This window comes from Geotrypetes seraphini, chromosome 9 (assembly GCF_902459505.1).
Source record: "Geotrypetes seraphini chromosome 9, aGeoSer1.1, whole genome shotgun sequence".
Lineage (NCBI taxonomy): Eukaryota > Metazoa > Chordata > Amphibia > Gymnophiona > Dermophiidae > Geotrypetes > Geotrypetes seraphini.
The window spans coordinates 81,381,348-81,403,680 of NC_047092.1; the positions used below are offsets into that span (position 1 = coordinate 81,381,348).

The 22,333-nt window shown below is 42.6% G+C and overlaps 2 protein-coding genes across 6 annotated transcripts in view; one reads left to right on the forward strand and one right to left on the reverse strand.

Annotated features, from left to right (window-relative positions):
* CNOT4 (CCR4-NOT transcription complex subunit 4) overlaps positions 1-8,238 on the reverse strand; it is a 974,933-nt gene extending 966,695 nt beyond the window's left edge. Inside the window, exon 1 of one of the 5 annotated variants that reach the window (XM_033957877.1) lies at positions 7,945-8,238. The gene's annotated coding sequence lies outside the window, so the exon portion shown is untranslated. The remainder of the gene's footprint in view (positions 1-7,944) is intronic. The other 4 variants (XM_033957875.1, XM_033957878.1, XM_033957876.1 and 1 more) reach the window with 4 other exon arrangements.
* A 308-nt stretch (positions 8,239-8,546) lies between these two features.
* The window catches only part of AGK (acylglycerol kinase), a 518,819-nt gene continuing 505,032 nt past the window's right edge, over positions 8,547-22,333 (forward strand). The window contains exon 1 of the mRNA XM_033958385.1: positions 8,547-8,831. The gene's annotated coding sequence lies outside the window, so the exon portion shown is untranslated. The remainder of the gene's footprint in view (positions 8,832-22,333) is intronic.

Consider the following 22,333-nt stretch of genomic DNA (forward strand, 5'->3'; position numbering starts at 1 on the left):
AGTGATCACAATATGATCCAATTGACCATTGGCACTGGAAGGGGGAAACCAATCAAGACTAAAGCCACGACCTTTAACTTCAAAAAAGGGAATTACGACAGTATGAGAGCCATGGTTAGAAAACGGCTCAAGAAGGGCAAAGCAGAAATCCAAACAGTTGAGCAAGCATGGTCTCTACTGAAAAACACCATCACAGAAGCACAGAATATCCACATACCAAAGATAGCCAAAGGAAGGCGAAAGAAGAAAAAAGGAGAACCAGCTTGGTTATCCAAAGAGGTTAAGGATGCAGTAAGGGAAAAGAGGAACTCATTTAAAAAATGGAAACGGGAAAAAACGGAGGAGGCCTGGAACTGTCACAAAATCGATCAGAAAAAGTGTCATAAAGTGGTAAGAGATGCCAAAAAAGTCTATGAAGAAAAGATAGCGCAAGAAGCCAAAAACTTCAAGCCCTTTTTTAGATACATAAAAGGAAAGAAATCAACAAGAGAGGCAGTGGGCCCTCTCGATGACCAAGGAAGGAAAGGGTCAATCAAAGAAGACAAACAAGTTGCTGATAAGTTAAATGCATTCTTTGCCTCTGTCTTCACAAATGAGGACACAACAGCAATGCCAGACATAGGGAAGATATTCACCGGAGACATAGAAGAAAACCTCACAACAGTAAATGTGGAGTTGGACATGATATACTTTCAGATTGATAAACTAAAAAGTGACAAATCCCCTGGACCGGATGGAATTCACCCGAGAGTATTAAAGGAACTTAAGGTAGAAATTGGCGAACTATTGCAATCCTTAGCTAACATGTCAATTAGAACCGGGCAAATACCAGAGGACTGGAGGATAGCAAACGTCATACCAATATTCAAAAAAGGATCAAGAGGTGAACCAGGAAATTACAGACCTGTGAGCCTCACATCAGTTCCTGGGAAGATAATTGAAGCACTAATTAAAGACAACATTGTACAACACTTGGAAGATCACAACTTAATAAGGGCTAGTCAACACGGCTTTAGGAAAGGGAAGTCATGTCTGACAAATTTGCTTCAATTCTTTGAGAAGGTGAACAAACAATTGGATAGTGGAGATCCAGTGGACATAGTTTACTTGGATTTCCAGAAAGCGTTCGACAAGGTTCCGCATGAAAGGCTTATGAGAAAACTACTGAGCCATGGAATAGGAGAAGTGCACAGATGGATTGGCAAATGGCTAGAGAACAGAAGGCAAAGGGTGAGCATAAATGGGCAATTCTCAGACTGGGAGAGAGTGACTAGCGGCGTGCCCCAGGGTTCGGTTCTTGGGCCTATTTTGTTTAATATTTTTATAAATGACCTTGAAGAGAAAACAACATGCAATATAACGAAGTTTGCAGATGATACAAAACTATGTCGGGTGGTTGGCTCTCTAGGGGACTGCGAGGATCTCCAGAAGGATCTAAACCAGCTGGAAACTTGGGCGAAAAAGTGGCAGATGAATTTTAACATAGACAAATGCAAGGTGATGCATCTAGGAAAGAAAAACAAAGAACATGAGTATAAGATGTTGGGGGTGACATTAGCCAAATGCGAACAAGAAAGGGATTTGGGGGTACTGATAGACAGAACCCTAAAGCCTTCAGCTCAATGTGCGGCGGCGGCGAAGAAAGCAAACAGGATGTTGGGCATGATTAAGAAGGGGATCACGAGTAGATCGGAAGAGGTCATAATGCCACTTTACAGAGCAATGGTCAGACCTCACTTGGAATACTGTGTCCAACACTAGTCTCCATACCTTAAGAAGGATATAACTCTGCTGGAGAGAGTGCAGAGACGAGCCACGAAACTAGTCAAAGGTATGGAGAATTTGAGCTACGAGGAACGTCTCAGAAAACTGGGACTGTTCGCCCTAGAGAAGAGAAGACTGCGAGGGGATTTGATAGAGACTTTTAAAATATTTAAAGGATTTGATAAAATAGACCAGGAAGCAGCATTGTTAACATTTTCGGAAGTCACACGGACACGGAGTCACAGCCTGAAACTGAGTGGCAGCAGGTTCAAGACAAACGTCAGGAAGTTCTGTTTCTCACAGCGAGTGGTTGGAGCTTGGAATGCTCTCCCGGAGGAGGTTGTGGCGGAGACTACTGTTCTGGGTTTCAAGCGCAAGTTGGATGCACATCTTCTTGAAAACCATATTGAGGGATACGGGAAATCCGGGTCTCCCAAAAGGTGTACTTAAATGGGCCACCGCGTGCACGGATCGCCGGACAAGATGGACTTCGGTCTAATCCGGTGAAGGCATTTCTTATGTTCTTATCTTACTGGGAACTCTGTGTCAGACTTGTTTCTTGCTTTTCATTGATGTGTATTTTCTGTGCAAATGATCCATGTGTATCTTTGTGTTATTGTATTTTTATTTATGTATACTGCACCCGGTTCTTCTCTGCCTCAATAAAAATGATATTACAAAAAAACCAAAAAAAGAACACTATCATTCCAAGCAGGCAAATAGAATAAATGTTTAACCAACTTTATCTGAAACACCCTCTCTTAACTAACTTTTAGGAAGTCAATCAAAACTTATCTCTTTGACAAATTTCTCTGACTCCATTTCTACCAAGATGTACTTCTAAAACACTTCCAGGAAAAACTGATTAATCTTAAACCATGTTAATGTAATTTTGAAAGGTTTTTTTAATATCGCTGTTTGTATACAGTCTCTTCCTCTGTAAACCGCTCTGAACTGTTTGCGGTATTGCGGTATATAAAAATAAAGTTATTATTATTAGAAAAATTAATGTGGATAAATAGAAAGTGATGCATATTGGAAAGAATATCCCAAATCATAGTTACCAGATGCTAGGGTCAACCTTGGGGGCTAGCGCCCAAGAAAAAGATATGGCTGTCATTGTAAACAATACACCGAAACCTTCTGTCCAATATGCGGCAGCTGTCAAAAAAGCAAACAAGATGCTAGGGATTATTAAAAAAGGGATAGTTAACAAAACTAAGAATTTTATATTGCAACCTCACCTTGAGTACTACGTTCAATTCTGGTTGCCTTATCTCAAGAAAGATATGGCGGAACTAAAAAAAAAGGTTCAAAGAAGAGTGACTAAGATGATAAAAGGGGATAGAACTCTCGTATGAAGAAAGGATAAAAAGATTAGGGCTTTTCAGCTTGGAAAAGAGAAGGCTAAGGGGAGATATACCGTATTTTTCACTCCATAAGACACACCCACCTCTAGAGGAGGAAAAAAAAAAAAACACCACTAAACCAAATTATGTGCCCTATACCCTGTCCCTCCTCTGGTGGTCGAGTGATAGGCCTGGAAAGGGTACAGGGCACTAGTGGTGGGCACGTCTAATGGTAGGCAACCCCAAGCCAGCCTGCCCCCAGACAGCCTGCTCCAAGCTAGCCAGCCAGCTCCAAACAAGCCAGCCCCAGGCCAGCCAGCCAGCCAGCCAGCTCCAGGCAAGCCCCGTACCTTTTTATCTCTCCAAAAGCTCCAGCTGGCTTCAATCCATCCCTGCCTGCCGCAGCAGCCTTGCTTTTCTTCCCAGCCAGCAATGAAACAAATCAGCAGCGCGGCCATCAGGAGCAAGCTTTACGCTCTCCTGCTCAGCCCTGCGCTGCTTACCGAATGGCTGCCGTAGGTTCTCGCGAGATTCGTGAGAACTTATGGCAGCCATTCGGAAAGCAGCACAGGGCCGAGCAGGAGAGCGTAAAGCTTGCTCCTAACGGCCGCGCTGCTGATTTGTTTCGCCGTCAGGGAAGTGAGGAACTGGCTGGACCACCAGGTAAAGCAGAAGCAACGGCGGGCGGGCAGACCAGGGGGGTTAAAAAAGGTGGCGCGGTGGCAGCGGGTGGGCAGGTTTAAAAAGGAAGTGCGGCGGCAGCAGTTGGGTTTAAAAAGGAGGGCAGGTGGGCGGGTTTTAAAAGGAGGGGCGGCAGCGAGCAGGTTTAAAAAGGAGGTGCGGCGGACGGGTTTTACAATGGTACAGGGGGAGGGTAACAAAAGTGGTACCTTTGCTTCGTAAGATGCACCGAGATTTCCACCCACTTTTGGGTGAAAAAAATACAATAATTGAACTCTACAAAACCTGAGTGGTATAGAACGATTTTAAAAGTGGATCAATTTTTCACTCCATCAAAAATTACAGACTAGGGGACACTTGAAGTTACAGGGAAATATTTTTAAAAACAATAAGAGGAAATTTTTTTTTTCTCAGAATAGTTAAGCTTTGGAATGCATTGCCAGAGGTTGTGGTAAGAGCGGATAGCGTAGCTGGTGTTAAGAAAGGTTTGGACAATTTCCTGGAGGAAAAGTCAATAGTTTGTTATTGAGACAGACATTAGGGAAGCCACTGCTTGCCCTGGATTGGAAGCATGGAAAGTTGCTACTATTTGGATTTTCACCAGGTACTAGTGACCTGGATTCACCACCATGAAGGCGGGCTACTGGGCTAGATGGATTATTAGTCTGACCCAATAAGGCTATTCTTATGTTCTTTATGAGTGATCTAGAAAAATAAGTAGAATAGTCTAATGCTTGACAGTTAGTTCAGTGTCAAACAATGCAGTGATGCACTTGGCATGCAGAAAACCCAAGGAGCTTATGCAACAGTGGGCCATAGGCTTTATGCATAGATTAGGAAAGAAACCTTGGTATGCATCATGAGGAACAAAATAGTAAAAAAAAGTGACAAGGCAATGGCCAAAGCCAGAAAGATACTAAGTTGTATGCAGAAGGGAATCACCAGAAAGGAAAAAAATGATAATTCCTCTGAACAAGTTATTGGAAAGGCCTCAATTTGTTTACTGTGTTCAGTTTTAAAGACCATATCTCTCAAGGATATAAAAAGGACTTGCATGGGCTTTATTCCAGCCCTTGGAAGCCTGGCAATTCTTGTAGTGCTTTCAAGTGTAATTCCTGCTTCCCCACCACAACTCGGCTCTCTGTAAGCTCAAGCCACCTGATGCCAAAAGTTCTTTTTAGTTCAAATTTTTTTATTGAATTTGGTATATAAAGTACAATAAATGTTAACAAGGCAAGAAACATGCACACTGCACCAATGCAAAGAGTCACAAGAAATTATCTACATAATGTGATACAGCAGGCAGACCCATGCCTATCTAGAAAGAGGAGAGTAGCAGCACAACAAGCAGCCAAAATTACATGTAATATCCAAAACACAGAGAGACACCGGAGCCATACACCTATATAAACATTGGGAATGAGCCATAAAGTAAGAGCCAGGTTTAAATGATGACAGTCATGTTTTCGTACATGAGCTGAATGTTGTCAGCCTGTGTTGCAATAGGAGTTAACCGGACTCCATATTTTAGTATAGGAACTCATGGTCTTGTGTTATCCCGCTATAATGCTTTCATATTTTACTGTAAGGTATAGCGTATTCCACCATGTGTTGTAGTTAACCTTAGACATGTCTTTCCAGCAATGTAAAATATTTTTAAGGGCTAGAAATATCAATATGTTGAGCAGATGCGCATTGTGATCAGGCTGTGAATTAAGGAGGCCATAATAATGCGTATTATAATGTATAATAATGCGTAAACTCAGAGGCTCTGACATTTTTAGGATTTTAGAAATAGTTTCCTATACTTTATTCCAATAATTCACTAAGTGTGCACAATCATAGATCATATGCGTTAAAGTGCCCTCCTGCAAGTTACAAGACCAACACATAGAAGAAAGTCCAGTTGAGAGTTTTGCTACCTTAATTGGGGTCCAGTGAGTTCTATGCAACAGAAAGAACATAGATTGAAGAACGCTGGCAGATTGAGAGTTTTTACAAATTTTTCCAGACTGCCTGCCAAATTTCATCCTCTAAAGCTAGTCCCAAATCTCCATGCCATGCATTCATCAGAAGTTCTGATTGAAACCGCAATACCAATTCTCGTCAGACTTGAAACCGCAAACCCACCAGAACTTCCTGGACCATGGTGCTCAAGCTTGCAGAGAGTACCTGCAAGGAGGACTGGGTGAAGGCTGAGGGGTACATGAGTGAGTGAGAACAAGTTTGGGTGGAGGCTGGGGAGGGAATGACACACCATCACATTTTGCCACTATTTTATGAAACATGCAGCAAATTCGACAGTGCTCATTTTAGCCCTCCAAATGTTACAAAACATAAAATGTCTAATCTTTCTTTATTGGGTGCCATAAGCCTGCCCTAGAGGAGAAAAAAGAAATACAATATGAACCTTTAAACACTTAATAGATACTAGTGAATAATTTTTTTCAAAGAAAAAGAAGCTATAAACTAACCACAAAAAGGTAAGGTTAAAAGACAACTTTTTTTTCCACATTAAAAGGTGACAGATGCCTTGAATGCCCTCTTAGTGGAGATGATAGGGACAAAACAGTGATGGAATTCAAAAGGCATGGGATTAACACAGGATCCTTACATAGCAAAAGAATAAAATAAATTGAACTCAGAGCAAAATTTAAATGACTCACAATTGATAAACAGGAACAGGTGGGGGAAGAAATTAGGGGGTCCTTTTATTAAGGTACGCTAACTGATTAGCATGCATTAAATGCTAAGGCACCCATAGAATATAATAGGACCACTAAGTTATTAACACAAAACCAGTTACAATTCTAACCACCTTATTGCCCAGATTGCATAAGCAGAGCAAGTCTTTTATCTATACATTAACTATGTTTAAAATTAAAACCAACTATATCAGATTTTAAAACTCAGTGGTCCTTTTACTAAAATGCGCTAGCCATTTTAACACAAGCTAAACGTTAACGCATCCATTCAGAGCATTAAAAATAAAAAAAATTACCATTTAAAGCTGATACTTAAAAGAACAGTAACTGGTCTGCATTAGCTTTTATAAGCAGCATACGGAGTTTGAAGTTTGATGACACACTGTTCACAGACTGCTTCCTAAACCTAACATAAAAATAAATATGAGTGCTAAGATTATATAGGCAACATGGCACTATGAAGACAAACAACATACTTAACGGCCATTCTCATATAACTACCAAATAGATGGAAATTCGGAGACTACTTATTTATCAGCAAGTTCTACCATTTCATTATGGTACTGACAGTATTTTGAAATATATATACTATATATACAGATTTTAAAAAACCACCCGATAAAAATGTTGATTCTGGAATACATACAGAATCCTGAATACTGTTATTTCTAAATCAGTAAAATGGAAGGGTCCTGGCTTTAAAAGAGGAATCAATATATTAAAAACTTTTATTAAAAATTCCAGAGTGACCAGAAAATAATCCAGGTGCTTAATAGATCACCATGTTTTACTTAACAGTACCTAAGGATCTGAATTCACTAACAAACCTCTCTAATCCAAGTTTAAGAAGAGTTAAAACGCAAGGTAAAATTGATGGGTCCCAGCACTTATAGATAATTTACAATTCAAGTCGTACTGAAAGTAATAGAAAGTTTATGTGATTTGCAATAAGTCAGAGTCTTAATAGAAGAACTAATATCTGGCTCTAACCACTATATTGCACCAACAGGAAAATAGAGGTTCATAACAAAATCATTTTGAAAGCAAATTAAAAGGGAAAAGTCAAGTGTAACAGAAACAAACCAACATGGTAAAAAGCTTTTTAAAATTATTATATTACACGCTGCCAAAGAATCAGTGGGGTAGCAATCTTTAAAGAATACTTCTGTTCTCATGCTACAGGTCAGGTAAGTTATCAGAGCTGCAGACTTTCCCCTTTCCCTACTTGTATCTAGGAAGGTTTTTCACTGCCCGAGGACAGGGAGCGAGGCCTGAAGCCTACCGGCGAAATCTCTTCCTTCACTCCCTCGTAGCGCCTAGCACAGTCTCTCTCAACCAACTGACCAGGGATTCATTTTCTTCCCTGGCATACTCAGCCACCTAAGATTTACTAAGCTTCCTCTAACACACACCACCGGGAGACCCGTCACCACACCGCTCCTTACCTCTTTCTCAGAAGCCGCCAATATTCAGAAAAGCTCTTCTTTCTGCGGCTACCAGTCTTTCATATCAGCTTTATTGCCCCTTACTTGAGTATTTATTTACTTTTTCCCGTCCTGCTGAGATGTGAATATACTGTGGTGGATAAAAGTAATAACTATAAGCTTCCAATTTTCCCTGTTATTCCTTTCACTAGTAGACGGCCACCATCTTACATTAGGGGGATACTACTTGCCCTGTAGCCTACGCATGCGCCCGAAGACCTAGGGGCGCGAGGGATGCACACGACATGCTGGGCATAATGGGAGTTGTAGTCCACAGTGTCTAAGACGAGACACGTAGGCACTGTGAACAGAATAGAAAGCAAAGATGGTCGTAGTGCCTGTATCTAGCAATCATACATTAATTTAAAAAAAAAAAATGAATTGGAAACTTTAATATAACACAGCGTATGCAACAACAACAACAAAAATTACCAGCAGCATGGCACATACGTAACCGGAAAAGACTAACGATGGGATTTGTAGTTTAAGGAATCCGCTTAATCTTATGCAACGGATCCCTAGACTACAAATCCCGAAAGGCAGTGTTCTAAAAGATGTTTAAGAAAACCGGGAGGGGAGAAAGCTCGATATTTAATAGTTGTTTTTGTGTTTGGCTCATAAATATAATGTTTATATCTCTCTGTGTATGTTAATAGGAAACACAATTGTTATGAAGAGTGCAGCAAAAATTAAGTTGAAGCACAGTTAAAATAGGAAAAGGAACTATTTTTTCTATAGTTTATGGTTTAGCCGGCTAAGGAGAAGGGTGATTAGTTGTTTCCTGTTGAGTTCCTTTTTTTTTCTTTTTTGTAAGACGGAAATGGCTTCTCTATTGGCGGCAAATTAAGGTAAATACAAATAAAATTAGCAATAAGAAGTAATATGCTGCGATAGGCCGTATGAGCGACAACGTGAGATAGCTATGTATTAAGTTCACATGTCTATAAATTCATCTAGGGAGGAAGATATGGAGGAAGCAAGGTCGCTAATAATAATTTAAAAAATACCGTAGGTTGAAGCTGCTGAATAAAAGGTTAAGGTGCTTCTTATTTGAAAAAAAAAATAACGTATTTATTTTTAATAATAAGGGTGTATCCTATTTATGTGGGATATCTGAATTATTTATTCAGTTAGTTAATTAGATTTATATCCCGTCTTCCCCAACGAGCTTAGAACAGGTTACAAGTTGACATACATAATGCATACACAGACGGGTTATCATGTTACATGTTTGATCATCTTAGGTTGCTATACATAGAAAGTCAAGTTTAGCATACAATTTCCTTGGGTACAGCTCTTCTCTGGACCCTTTCGAGTAGTACTATGTCCTTTTTCATGTATGGTGACCAGTGTTGGATGCAGTGTTTTAGGTGGGGGCACACCATGGCCCGGTACAGCGGCATGATAACCTTCTCCGATCTGTTTGTGATCCTCTTCTTAATCATTCCAAGCATTATGTTCGCCTTTTCGCCACTGCCGCACATTGCGCGGACGGCTTCATTAACTTGTCTACAAATACTCCCAAGTCTCTTTCCTGGGGGGGTCTCCGAGTACTGCACCGGACATCTTGTATTCGTGTATAAGATTTTTGCTACCGACATGCATAGAAACATAGAAATAGACGGCAGATAAGGGCCACGGCCCATCTAGTCTGCCCACCCCAATGACCCTCCCCTACCTATCTCTTTGAATAGATCCCACATGTCTATCCCATTTGGCCTTAAAATCAGGCATGCTGCTGGCCTCAATAACCTGAAGTGGAAGACTATTCCAGCAATCAACCACCCTTTCAGTAAAAAAGAATTTCCTGGTGTCCCTGTGCAGTTTCCCGCCCCTGATTTTCCATGGATGCCCCCTTGTTGCCGCTGGACCCTTGAAAAAGAAGATATCTTCTTCCACCTCGATGCGACCCCTGAGATACTTGAATGTCTCGATCATGTCACCCCTCTCTCTGCGTTCCTCGAGTGAGTATAGCTTTAATTTATCCAGCCGTTCCTCGTACGGGAGATCCTTGAGTCCCAAGACCATCCTGGTGGCCATTCTTTGGACCGAATCAAGTCTCTGCACATCCTTGCGGTAATGCGGCCTCCAGAACTACACACAGTACTCCAGGTGGGGTCTCACCATGGATCTATACAATGGCATAATGACATCAGGCTTATGGCTGACGAAACTCCTGCGAATACAACCTATGATTTGCCTTGCCTTGGATGAAGCTTGCTCCACTTGATTGGCAGTCTTCATGTTCTCACTGACGATCACACCTAAGTCTCGTTCTGCTTCAGTTTTTGTTAGGATCTCACCATTAAGGGTGTAAGTCTTGTATGGATTTTGGCTGCCCAGGTGCATGACTTTGCATTTTTTGGCATTGAAGTTGAGTTGCCAGGACCTAGACCAGCGCTCCAGTAGTAGTAGGTCGTGCATCATGTTGTCGGGCATTGAATCTATGTCCGTTGTGCTTTTGCCCACTACATTGCCCAGTTTGGCGTCATCAGCGAATAATGTCATTTTACCTCGCAGCCCTTCCGCTAAGTCTCTTATAAAGATGTTGAAAAGGATCGGGCCCCTTGCACTTCTCCACATTGAACCTCATTTGTCATTTACGTTGTCAAATGTGACTAGGACAAGAGGTCATGGACTGAAGCTTAGGGGGGGACAAGCCCAGGACAAATGCCAGAAAGTTCTGCTTCACACAGCGAGTGGTGGACACCTGGAACGCTCTCCCGGTGGAGATTGCTGGGGATACCACCGTTCTAGGATTTAAGGGCAAGTTAGATGCACATCTCCTCGAAAGGCGCATAGAGGGATACGGGTGACTAAGTTTTCGCCAGGTTACACCTGGCTGGGCTTCCGCGTGAGCGGATCACCGGACTTGATGGACCCAGGGTCTGTTCCGGGGATGGCAGTTCTTATGTCATTTCACAGCCCATTCTTCAAGCGTGTTTATGTCTCATTGTAGGTCTTCATAAGCCTTCTGTGTCCTCACTACTCTGAATAACTTTGTATTGTTTGAAAATTTAATCACCTCGCTCGTCGTACCAATTTCCAGGTCATTTATAAATATGTTGAAAAGCACAGGCCCAAGCACCGAACCCTGCGGCACTCCACTCGTGACGTTTTTCCAGTCCGAGTATTCCCCACTCTCTTTTTCCTATCCGCCAACAAATTTTTAATCCATGTGAGTATATCACCCTCGATTCCATGGCTCACAATTTTTTTAAGTAGTAGTTCATGTGGGACCTTGTCAAACGCATTCTGAAAATCCAGATATACAATGTCGACCAGTTCACCCTTGTCTATCTGCTTGTTTACTCCCTTGAAGAACTGTAGTAAGTTTGTCAAGCAAGATCTTCCTTTGCTGAAGCTGTGCTGGCTGGTCCTCATCAGTTAGATCTATCACAATGGGATCAAGTCCACTTAATCGCTAGATCAACTGTACCAAAGGACTTGTGTTAGATTATCCACAATGTTAGTAACTGTGCTCTCAGATGCCTGCACTGGTGAATCATCCAAAATGTCTACCCAGCTAATGCAGGAGAAAGGTCCCAGGGATTTATCATTTTTAAGCCTATCATTCTGCCTGCATACCTCTTCTAGGCTGACCGTCGACCCTGTCACTTTCCCGTCTTTGTTTCCTGCGTACAGCCTGTCGGCTTCTGGTATATTGGATATATCCTCTTCGGTAAATACAGACGCAAAAAATGTGTTTAGTTTGTCGGCGATGGCTTTGTCCTCATTTAGTACTCCCTTTAGTCCAGTGGTCTCAAACTCGAACCCTTTGCAGGGCCACATTTTGGATTTGTAGGTACTTGGAGGGCCTCAGAAAAAAATAGTTAATGTCTTATTAAAGAAATGACAATTTTGCATGAGATAAAACTCTATAGTTTATAAATCTTTCCTTTTGGCTAAGTCGTAATAATAATACAGTATTGTAATTTATAGCTAAAGAGAAATATGATCAAGAAACTGTTTTGTTTTACTTTTGTGATTATGATAAACTTACTGAGGGCCTCAAAACAATACCTGGGGGGCCGCATGTTTGAGACCAGTACCCACAGTACCTGGGGGGCCACGAGTTTGAGACCACTGCTTTAGTCCATGGTTATCTAACGGCCCCACGGCTTCCTTCGCGGGTCATAGAAACATAGAACATAGAAACATAGAAAGGTGACGGCAGAAAAGGGCTACAGCCCATCAAGTCTGCCCACTCTACTGACCCACCCCATTAAGTCTGAGTGCTGCTCGACCCACGTAGGGATCCCACGTGGATGTCCCTTTTATTCTTAAAGTCGAGCACACTTGTGGCCTTGATTACCTGCACCGGAAGTTTGTTCCAGTGATCTACCACTCTTTCTGTGAAGAAATACTTCCTGGTGTCCCCACTAAATTTCCCTCCTCTGAGTTTGAGCGGGTGCCCCCTTGTGACTGAGGGTCCCTTGGGAAGGAATATATCGTTTTCCACCTCGACACGACCTGTGACGTACTTAAAAGTCTCAATCATGTCACCCCTTTCCCTGCGCTCCTCCAGAGAGTAGAGCTGCAATTTGCCCAGTCTTTCCTCCTATGAGAGACCCTTGAGTCCGGAGACCTTCCTAGTGGCCATTCGCTGAACCAACTCAGCTCGAAGCATGTCGTTTCCCTTTAATATATTGAAAGAACGGCTTAAAATTTTTTGCCTCCTTGGCTATTTTTTCCTCATAGTCTCTTTTGGCCCTTCTCACCGCCTTATGACACTTTGTGCTTTTTCCAGTTTTCGTCCGTTTTTATCCGTTTCCATTCCTTAAACGAGTTCTTATTGTCTCTGATAACTGCCTTGTCCTTTTTCCTCTTGGAACCCTTGTTGATATGCCGTATATAGATTTTGCACCTCGGTGACTGTGTCCTTAAAAATGGACCATGCTTGCTCTAGCGTTTTTACAGTGCTTATCCTCTTCCTAATCTTCCCCACCATGACTCTCATCCCTTCGTAGTTCCCTTTTCAGAAGTTCAGTGCTATGGCTGTCATTCTGGATCAATGTTTTGTTCTTGTGTCCAGGTTGAAGTAGATCATATTGTGATCACTGTTTCCCAGCGTCCCTTCTACTTATATACCTTGTGTCAGTCCTCGTAGTCCATTTAGAATTACATCCAGAATTGCATTTCCTCTTGTATTTTCCTTGACAAGTTGTTCCAGGAAGCAATCGCCTACAGCATCCAGGAACTTGGTCTCCCTATTGCAGGTGGCTAGGTTCCAATCTATCCCCGGATAATTGAAGTCACCCATGATAACTGCGTTGCCTCCCTTCCAGTTCCATTTAATATCATCTGTCATTTCTCCATTTGTCTCTAAGGACTGCCCTGGAGGTCAGTAGTAGATGCCGATCTTCGTATCTGTTCCATTTGTTCCCAGTATTTTGGCCCATAGAGACTCTACCTTATTTTTCATTTCCGGCATGTTCTCTCCGGTAGACTCAATTCCCTCTTTTGTGTATAGGGCAATATCCCCACTTTTTTGTCCTACTCTGTCTCTGCGGTATAGCTTGTATCCCGGTAGCAGTGACCCAAACATTTTCCTCGTTCCACCATATTTCTGTGATGCCGATGATATCTAGGTTATCTTTTTGTGCCATAGCTTCCAATTCCCCCATCTTATTCCTTAGGCTCCTTGTGTTGGTGTACATACACTTAAGTTTGCGGCCTGTTACTTTCTTGCATTTCCTTCCCTCTTCTGTCTCCCTCCCTTCCGTCCCTTTCGATCCATCAAGATTTCTGTCATGCCTATGATCCGGTGAGTCTTCCCTACAATCTTGCATAGTATCCTCTGGGTATACCGTTTCCCGAACCATCAACTCTTGGTCGACTGTTGGCTTTCCCCTTCTTAGTTCAAAAACTTATCAATTTCTCTCTTTATGTTGCTTGCAAGTAGCCTCGTTCCGTCTCTGCTGAGGTGGAGTCCATCCTTCCTGTATAGCTTGCTCTTCCCCCAGAATGTCTTCCAGTTGCACACAAAGTGGAATCCTTCCTCACACCAGCGCCTCATCCATGTGTTGACTGCTTGCAGCTCCGTCTGCCTTTTCCCATTGTCCCTGGGCACTGGCAAGATCTCCGAGAATGCTACCCTCGGCGTTCTGGTCTTCAGCTTTCTTCCTAGCATCCGGAACTGGTCTTTCAGTGTTTGCTGTAATTCCTGTTGCTCACGTCATTTGTCCCAACATGAATCACCTCCGCCGTATCTCCCCCTTCCACGCTGTCAATGATCCTGTCGATGTGGCTCACTATATCTTCTACCTTGGCTCCTGGTAGGCAGGTCACCAGCTGATCCTTTCTTCCTCCGGCTATGTGGCTGTTGACTTGTCGGATGATGGAGTCCCCCAAGATGATTGTTGTCTTCTCTATCTTCTCTTGTCTCTCTAGCTGCAGGTCCGTGTCCTCGGTGTATGTCCATCTCTCTAGCTGCAGGTCCGTGTCCTCGGCACACTTCCATCCTTCCTCATCCCGGTGTTGGCTTGCATTGGACTCTATTTCCTGTGGGTTTCCTCCACTGTTTCCAGGTCTCACTGCTGTGTCGTCTGTTTCTTCCTTGAGATTGTCCTCCAGGTGGTCCTCACTCTCTGTAGGTATATCTTGGCAGTTCCACTGTTGTTGATGATTTTCCATGGCCTCTTTGTATGCCTCCTCGATGAACTTCTCTAACTCCCTGACTTCTTCCTCAATGGTTCCCTCTGTCCTGAAGTTTTCTGCCTCTCTGTTCTCCTCCTCAACTGCTCGAAGTACTTCTAGTTCTATAACTCTTCCCTCCAGTAGTCTGACTTGCTTCTTCAGGCCCTCCAGTTCCTCGCATTGAGTGCATACATAAGACTGCCTCCCAGAGGTGAGGTAGTCATACATATGACAAACGGTGCAGAAAACTGGGTAGCTCAACATCCTGCTTCTGTCTGCTGTTTCCATTTGTTGTCTGCTTGCCGGTCTGCCTTCTGAAGTGGCTTCTCCCTGTTTCCCAGGTCCTCTATGCTTCTTGTTCTTCCCTTATATGCCTTCTCATGCTTTGTCTGATGTGGCTTCTCCTGATGTAGGAATCTGTGTAAGTCCTTGGTGTTAACTGTGCAGTCCCTCTCCTGATTATAAACCTGCTCCCCTGTTGTTTGTCCTCTGTGTTGCTCTGTTTACCCTCTGCTACTTCTGTGTTTGTTTATCTGCTGCTTGTCTGTCCTGTTGCCCTTGTGGTACTTGCCTGTGTAGGTGTCCTTCCCTAGTGTTTCTTCTTTGCAGTGACTCGTCCCTTCTTAAGGCATTCTCGCTAGTGCGAGTGCCTTTGACACGCGCCGAATGGCTGAACGCCATTGGCCCCTCCTCTTTTTTTATTTATTTATATTTTAACACTTTAACCAAGAAATACACTTCTTCTACAGAAAATTGAGTAAGATATTCAATTCACAGAAAAGGAAATTAGAGGAAAATTATTTACTTAATCAATATTAAAGTCTCAAATTAAAAAGATCCAAAATTCTAATGAGTGAATATCAATAAAGGAAAGAAAAAAGGAAATCACATCCTGATGCAAAAAATAAAGGAAAGAAAAAAGAAAATCACATCCTGATGCTAGTGATTACAAGAGCATTTTCTTTTCTCTTTAAGTTGTTATTACTATTTCCCCTTCAAGACGTTTCATGGTTAGAAATACTGATAACTGCGAAGGTACAAAGAATATATAATTACAAGATTTAAGTTTTACAACACATTTACATGGATATCGTAGAAGAAAAACAGCACCCATTGCAGTTACGCCTGGCTTAAGCAGGAGGAATTGTTTTCTACGTCTCTGGGTTTCTTTTGTCACATCAGGGAACATCTGAATTTTTTGACCGAGAAATTCCTTATGTCTATTCTTGAAGAATAATTTTAATATCCAATTCTTATCAGGTGACAAAACCACTGTGACCAACAAAGTAGCTGGTCTAACTAATTCTTTTAATGATGTGTTTAACAAAGTTGTTAGGTCCATTTGTAGAGCCTGAACTTGTTCTTGTAAAGGTTATTCTTTTTTATTTTTTTACCGGAAGATAATAGATTTTTGAGAAAGGAGGAAAAGCTTCTTCTGGGATATCTAATATCTCACAAAAGTATTTTTTTTACATTTCTTTAGGTGAAAACGAGGATATTTTGGGAAAGTTCAAGATTCTGAGATTGTTTAAAAGTTTAAATGATTATTATTCTCCAAAATTTCTATCTTCCTTCTCAAATTCAAATTGTCTCTAATTAAAGTAGACTGTATCTGATTTGCTTCTGATAAATCTTTTTCAAATTTGTCCACTTTTATTTTTACTGTGATATTATCTTGTTTCAAACTTTTTAATTCCTCCTTTTGTTCCTGGAGCTTCATCTCTAAACCTTTAATATGTTATGACAAGGTCTGACCCAGAGTGATTACTAAGTCCCAAATAGAGTCAAGTGTAACATTAGTGGGTTTGGAAATAGTAAAAATACTTGCAGTCTGTGAATCATCTTCTTCAGTTCTCTTGGCTCCCTCCTGAATGTCTTGTTCCTCTTGCTCCACTGTTGGTTCTCCCACCGTCAGGATCTCTTCCAGCGTCTGGCCCAATGCAGCCTACCGGGAGATAGAGTCTGCCACTTTGGACAGACTGTCCTCCCGTGGGGAACTGGCGCTCTGCGGTTGTGGAGGCTGGGTCCTGGCATCGGGACTCAGAGTGTATTCTAGCCCGAGGAAACCCGCTGCGGCTTCACTAATAGCCAGCGGCTCCAATGGGCAATTCCCCAATGATAATGGCTCCTGCCAAATGCACCTCAGAAATTTGTAAATAGTTGCCTGGGATGGAGTTTCCAAGCGCCGCAGGGCTACAACAGCGCTTTTCCCTCTCCTCTTCGGCATATCAAAGGAATTTAAGTAAGTTGGAAAGCCCAAAATCCTGAGAGCGTCTCTCTCACTCTCAGCGACATGCAGCCATCTTAGATCTGATCACCTGGCCCCTCCCTTTTTAAGGGGGAGCTACGGATCTGTGCTTCACTGACGTCGGAGGGGTGGATGGAGCTACCTCTCGCCACTGTCCCTCACTCTTGCATGCCTTCTCCTGCCCTTTCCCCTCTTACTCCACTCTTTCTCTTTAGCTGATTTTTCTCTTTCTCCTGCCTCCCGACTTTCTGCTGGCTGCCCTGCTCTCTAGGCACAGTGGTGTACTCGCCGTTGGCCCCTCCCCTTTTAAGGGGAGCTACGAATCTGTGCTTCACTGACGTCGGAGGGGTGGACGGAGCTACCTCTCGCCGCTGCCCCTCACTCTCGCCTGCCTTCTCCTGCCCTTTCAGTTCTTACTCCACTATTTCCCTTCAGCTGATTTTTCTCCTCATGCCTCCCAACTTTCTCCTGGCTGCCTGGCCTGCATCTCACGACGAACCCATGGTGGCTTTTTCCTCAAAATGTATGCAAACACTTTACGCGACATTAATAAAAATAAACCTTCTGGTAGAGTTATTGGCAGGGCCATAAGAACATAAGAATTGCCGCTGCTGGGTCAGACCAGTGGTCCATCGTGCCCAGCAGTCCACACACGGTTGGTTTAAAGACCAGTGCCCTAACCGAGCATAGCTATACCTGTGTACTTTCTGGTTCAGCAGGAACTTGTCTAACTTTATCTTGAATGCCTGGAGGGTGTTTTCCCCTATAACAGCCTCCGGAAGAGCATTCCAACTTTCCACCACTCTCTGGGTGAAGAAGAACTTCCTTACGTTTGTATGGAATTTATCCCCTTTTAACTTTAGAGAGTGCCCTCTCGTTCTCTCTACCTTAGAGAGGGTGAACAACTAAGTCTATTCCCTTCATTATCTTGAATGTTTCGATCATGTCCCCTCTGTCTCTGCTTTTCAAGGGAGAAGAGGCCCAGTTTCTCTAATCTCTCACTGTACGGCAGCTCCTCCAGCCCTTTAACCATTATAGTCGCTCTTCTCTGGACCCTTTCGAGTAGTACCGTGTCCTTCTTCATATACAGCAACCAGTGCTGGACGCAGTATTCCAGGTGGGGGGCGTACCATGGCCCGGTACAGCAGCATGATAACCTTCTCTGATCTGCTCGTGATCCCCTTTTTAATCATTTCTAGCATTCTGTTCGCCCTTTTCACCACCGCCGCACATTGCGTTGATGGCTTCATCAACTTGTCAACCAGTACTCCCAGGTCTCTTTCCTGGGGGGTCTCTCCGAGTACTGTACCAGACCTGTATTCGTGAATAAGATTTTTGTTACTAACATGCATCACCTTACACTTATCTACATTAAACCTCATTTGCCATGTGGCAGCCCATTTCTCGTATGTGTTTGTCACGTTGAAGGTCTTCGCAATCCTTCTGCGTCTTCACCACTCCGAATAACTTTGTATTGTCCGCAAATTTAATACTTCGCTCGTCATATCAGTTTCCAGGTCATTTATAAATAGGTTGAAGAGCACGGGCCCAAGCACCGAACCCTGCAGCACTCCACTCGTGACGCTTTTCCTGTCTGAGTATTGTCCATTTACCTCCACTCTCTGTTTCCTATCCGCCAACCAGTTTTTAATCCACATGAGGATTTTGCCCTCGATTCCATGGCTCGCAATTTTTCAAAGTAGTCATTCATGCGGGACCTTCTCAAACGCCTTCTGAAAATCCAGATATACAATGTCGACCGGCTTGCCCTTGTCTATCTGCCTGTTTATTCCCTCAAAGAAGTGCAGCAAGTTCGTCAAGCAAGATCTTCCCTTGCTGAAGCCGTGCTGGCTGGTCCTCATTAGCTCGTGTCGGTCAAAGTGATCAATGATGGGGTCCTTTATCCGTGCCTCTACCATCATTCCTGGTACCGAGGTCAGACTCACCGGCTTGTAGTTTCCCGGATCTCCCCTAGTACCTTTTTTGAAGATCGGCTTGACATTCGCCACTTTCCAGTCTTCCGGAATCCTTCCCAATTTGATAAACAGATTGGCTATTAGTTGAAGCAGTTCAGTTATAGCCCCTTTCAGTTCGTTGATCACCTTCGGATGGATGCCATCCGGTCCCAGGGATTTATCATTTTTAAGCCTACCAATCTGCCTGCATACCTCTTCTAGACTGACCGTCATCCCTGTTAGTTTCCCATCCTCGTTTCCTGTGTATAGCCTGTCAGCTTCCGGTATGTTTCGTATATCATCTTCAGTAAAGAAAGATGCAAAAAATGTGTTCAGTTTGTCGGCGATGGCTTTGTCCTCCTTTATTCCTTAGTCATCCAACGGTCCCACCGCTTCCTTCGCTGGTTGTTTCCCCTTAACATATCGAAAGAACGGCTTGAAGTTTTTCGCCTCCTTGGGTATTTTTTCCTCATAGTCTTTTTTGGCCCTTCTTATTGCCTTGTGGCACCTGCTTTGATGTTGTTTGTGCTTTTTCCAGTTTTCTTCCGTTTTTGACCTTTTCCATTCCTTAAACGAGGTCTTCTTGTCTCTGATCGCTTTCTTCATTGCTACAGTGAGCCACGCCGGTACCCAGTTATTTTTCCTCTTGGATCCCTGGGTGATACGTGGTATATATAGATTTTGCGCCTCAGTGACCGTGTCTTGTAGGGATGGAGATCTAATAAGTTCTGATTCAGGGCATCAGAACACAGGTCCGCACACAGGCAATTCTGAACCAGGCCAGACCAGCATACTGATCTAGGCCCTGTGTACGGATCTAGGCCCTGTGAGGCCCTGTGTAGAAGTATGGATCCTTTCTCTTTCCCTCTTGACAAAGCAAGGAAAAAGGTTTGCACTTTGAGACAGAATGCTGAGGCAGTCCCCCCTCCCCTTTTTTCACAAGACCAAGACTCTCTCGCCACATATTAACCTGACACAGGTTTACCCTTATCTTATCTCTTATCTTGTTTAAGCATCCCTTATATGGGCAACAATCAGACTTTACCTGAGCAGGCCCTAAGTTAAGGCTAATCAAGAGAGCTTAAGGAACATGCATTATAACCTTTGGACTGTCACATGCTATAGTAAGATTTGAGACATATCAGAAATGTACACATTGGGAATCACTTTATTGTAACTTATTATGTATTCATATGTCACGTGAGATAGTAACTTTGAGAATCACATGAAATATGTAAACAATGAATTACCTTGGTCTAATCCTCACTGTAAATGCATTATGAAATTATAACCTTGTAGAGCATTAGCTAAGTAATTAATGGAGCTAAGAGTCTCAATAAAAGGGTGAGAGACCATCCATTAGGGAGCACCTCCATCCCGATTCTAAGACTGCGTGTGTGTGTTTCCTTTGTGGCATTCCTACAAATGGCGCCGGGAAACAGGGACTCTCGACGACCCTTGCCCTGCTTGCTCCGTTTGACAATTAGACTTGGTGAATCTCATCCTCCGGGATCCCTTTGAGTAAGTATGGGCAATTTCCTGTCAGATTTACAGCGTGCTCATGTGACAGAATTGAAGAATGTTCTGAGACATACAGATAGAGAGGCCTCTGATTCACAGTTAAACTGTTTAGTACAAGAGATAGGAGAGCGCTGCTCCCAGTATCCGGAAAAGGGATTATTAACATTAGAAGATTGGCTTAGAGTCGGGAAAGTTTTGTATGCTGAGCCTATGGCCTCGGCAGCCATGTTAATTTTATGGCATCAGTGCGAGCATGCCTTGGAAATGGTAGGGACAGAGGTGCCTTCCAAGGTGGCCACGGTTTCATTAACCTTTCCCCCCTGACTATTCAAGTCAGAACACATATCCAAAAATCATACCTCCAGCACAGGTATCTCCAGCTTCTTTACAGAAAAAAAAGGCAGAAACATTAGCGCAACCTTTAAGCACGTTTCAAGCAATGAGAGGAAGAACAATTGGCAGCAGAGGACACGAAAGATTTAATTCAAACCTATCCAGTCACATATGCCCAGGATCCTAATGGTCCAGGACAGATAGCTACTTATCAACCATTGTCCTTTGCAATGTTGTGAGAAATCCGTAAATCTATTTCAAAGGGTCTATTTCAGAGACCCTTTGTTTTCTACCTCGAGTTTCTGCTCCCCACATGTAATACTTTACATTTCTCAATATTGAACTTCATCTGCCATTTCGCCGCCCATTCTTCTAGTTTGTTCAAATCCCTTTGCAATTCTTCGCAGTCCTCTGTAGTCCGAGCTCCATTAAATAGTTTGGTGTCGTCCGCAAATTTTATTATCTCGCACTTCGTCCCTGTTTCTAGATCATTTATGAAGATATTAAATAGCAGCGGCCCGAGCACCGAGCCCTGCGGGACACCACTCGTGACCCTCCTCCAGTCGGAGTAGTGACCCTTCACTCCTACCCTTTGTTTTCTACCCTCCAACCAGTTTCTGATCCATCTATGTACGTCTCCTTCCACCCCATGGTTCTTCAGTTTCCGGAGTAGATTCACTGTTAAATTTCTAGATTCTCTCCGACACTGTGGCTAGAGTAAATTTCTTCCCAAAACTACCTGATCTTTGCACCTCTTATCACGTTTGTTGACAGACTACAGCCCAGGTCTTTTGTTTGCTGCTCTTCAATACTTATAACTTTGATGTTATCTAGGTTTATCCAAAATTAGATATGAAGGATGTGTCCTTCCATAGCATTTGCTCACTCTGGGTAAGCCAATTATTAACTGGATGGCAGGGCTCGCTCAGAGGTTAATTTAAACTTTTCTGACAGAAGCCTTCTACGATGATATTAATGTTTACATATAAATGAACTTGCAATTTGTTATATTTCATGTCTTATTTGTGAAAAGAAAAATATTTTAAAGAAAACCCCCAGATATGGAATGCCTTCCAAGATAATTTGCAATTATGGTAAGCTATTTCTGAATCATGTTATTACAAGAATTAATTGCCTCCTCATTAAGTGGTCACACATTAAAATTTGGATATTAATTGTAGTTTGGTAATTTGATGGAAGAACGAATTACTGATTCATAAAGAAAATGCTGGCTTCGTATAAACGGTATGCTATTGGAGTGTGACTGTCAGACAATATATCCTGCCAGTCCATCTTAATTTCTGGAGCAAGGATGTGTTATCTCAATTCAATACTGTGCTACAGAGACAATCATTAACCCAGCCAAAGTTAGAAGCTTTACAACATCCAAATCCTAATATAATTCCGATAAATTGGGAGGTTTTGGTCATGGATGATATCTTAATAGCAGCACCAAAGATACAAACTGAATGGATTTCTAAATTGGCCACAAATTTAAAACATTATGGATTGTGCATTGCACCTGAAAAGGTTCAGAAGCGGTATCCTTATATTTATTTAGGTCACAAATTACTGCAATCAGATGCAGCTCCTATCATTATTACTTTAAAACTTAATTAAGGCAAACAACCTTCAGACTTGATCTATATAACAC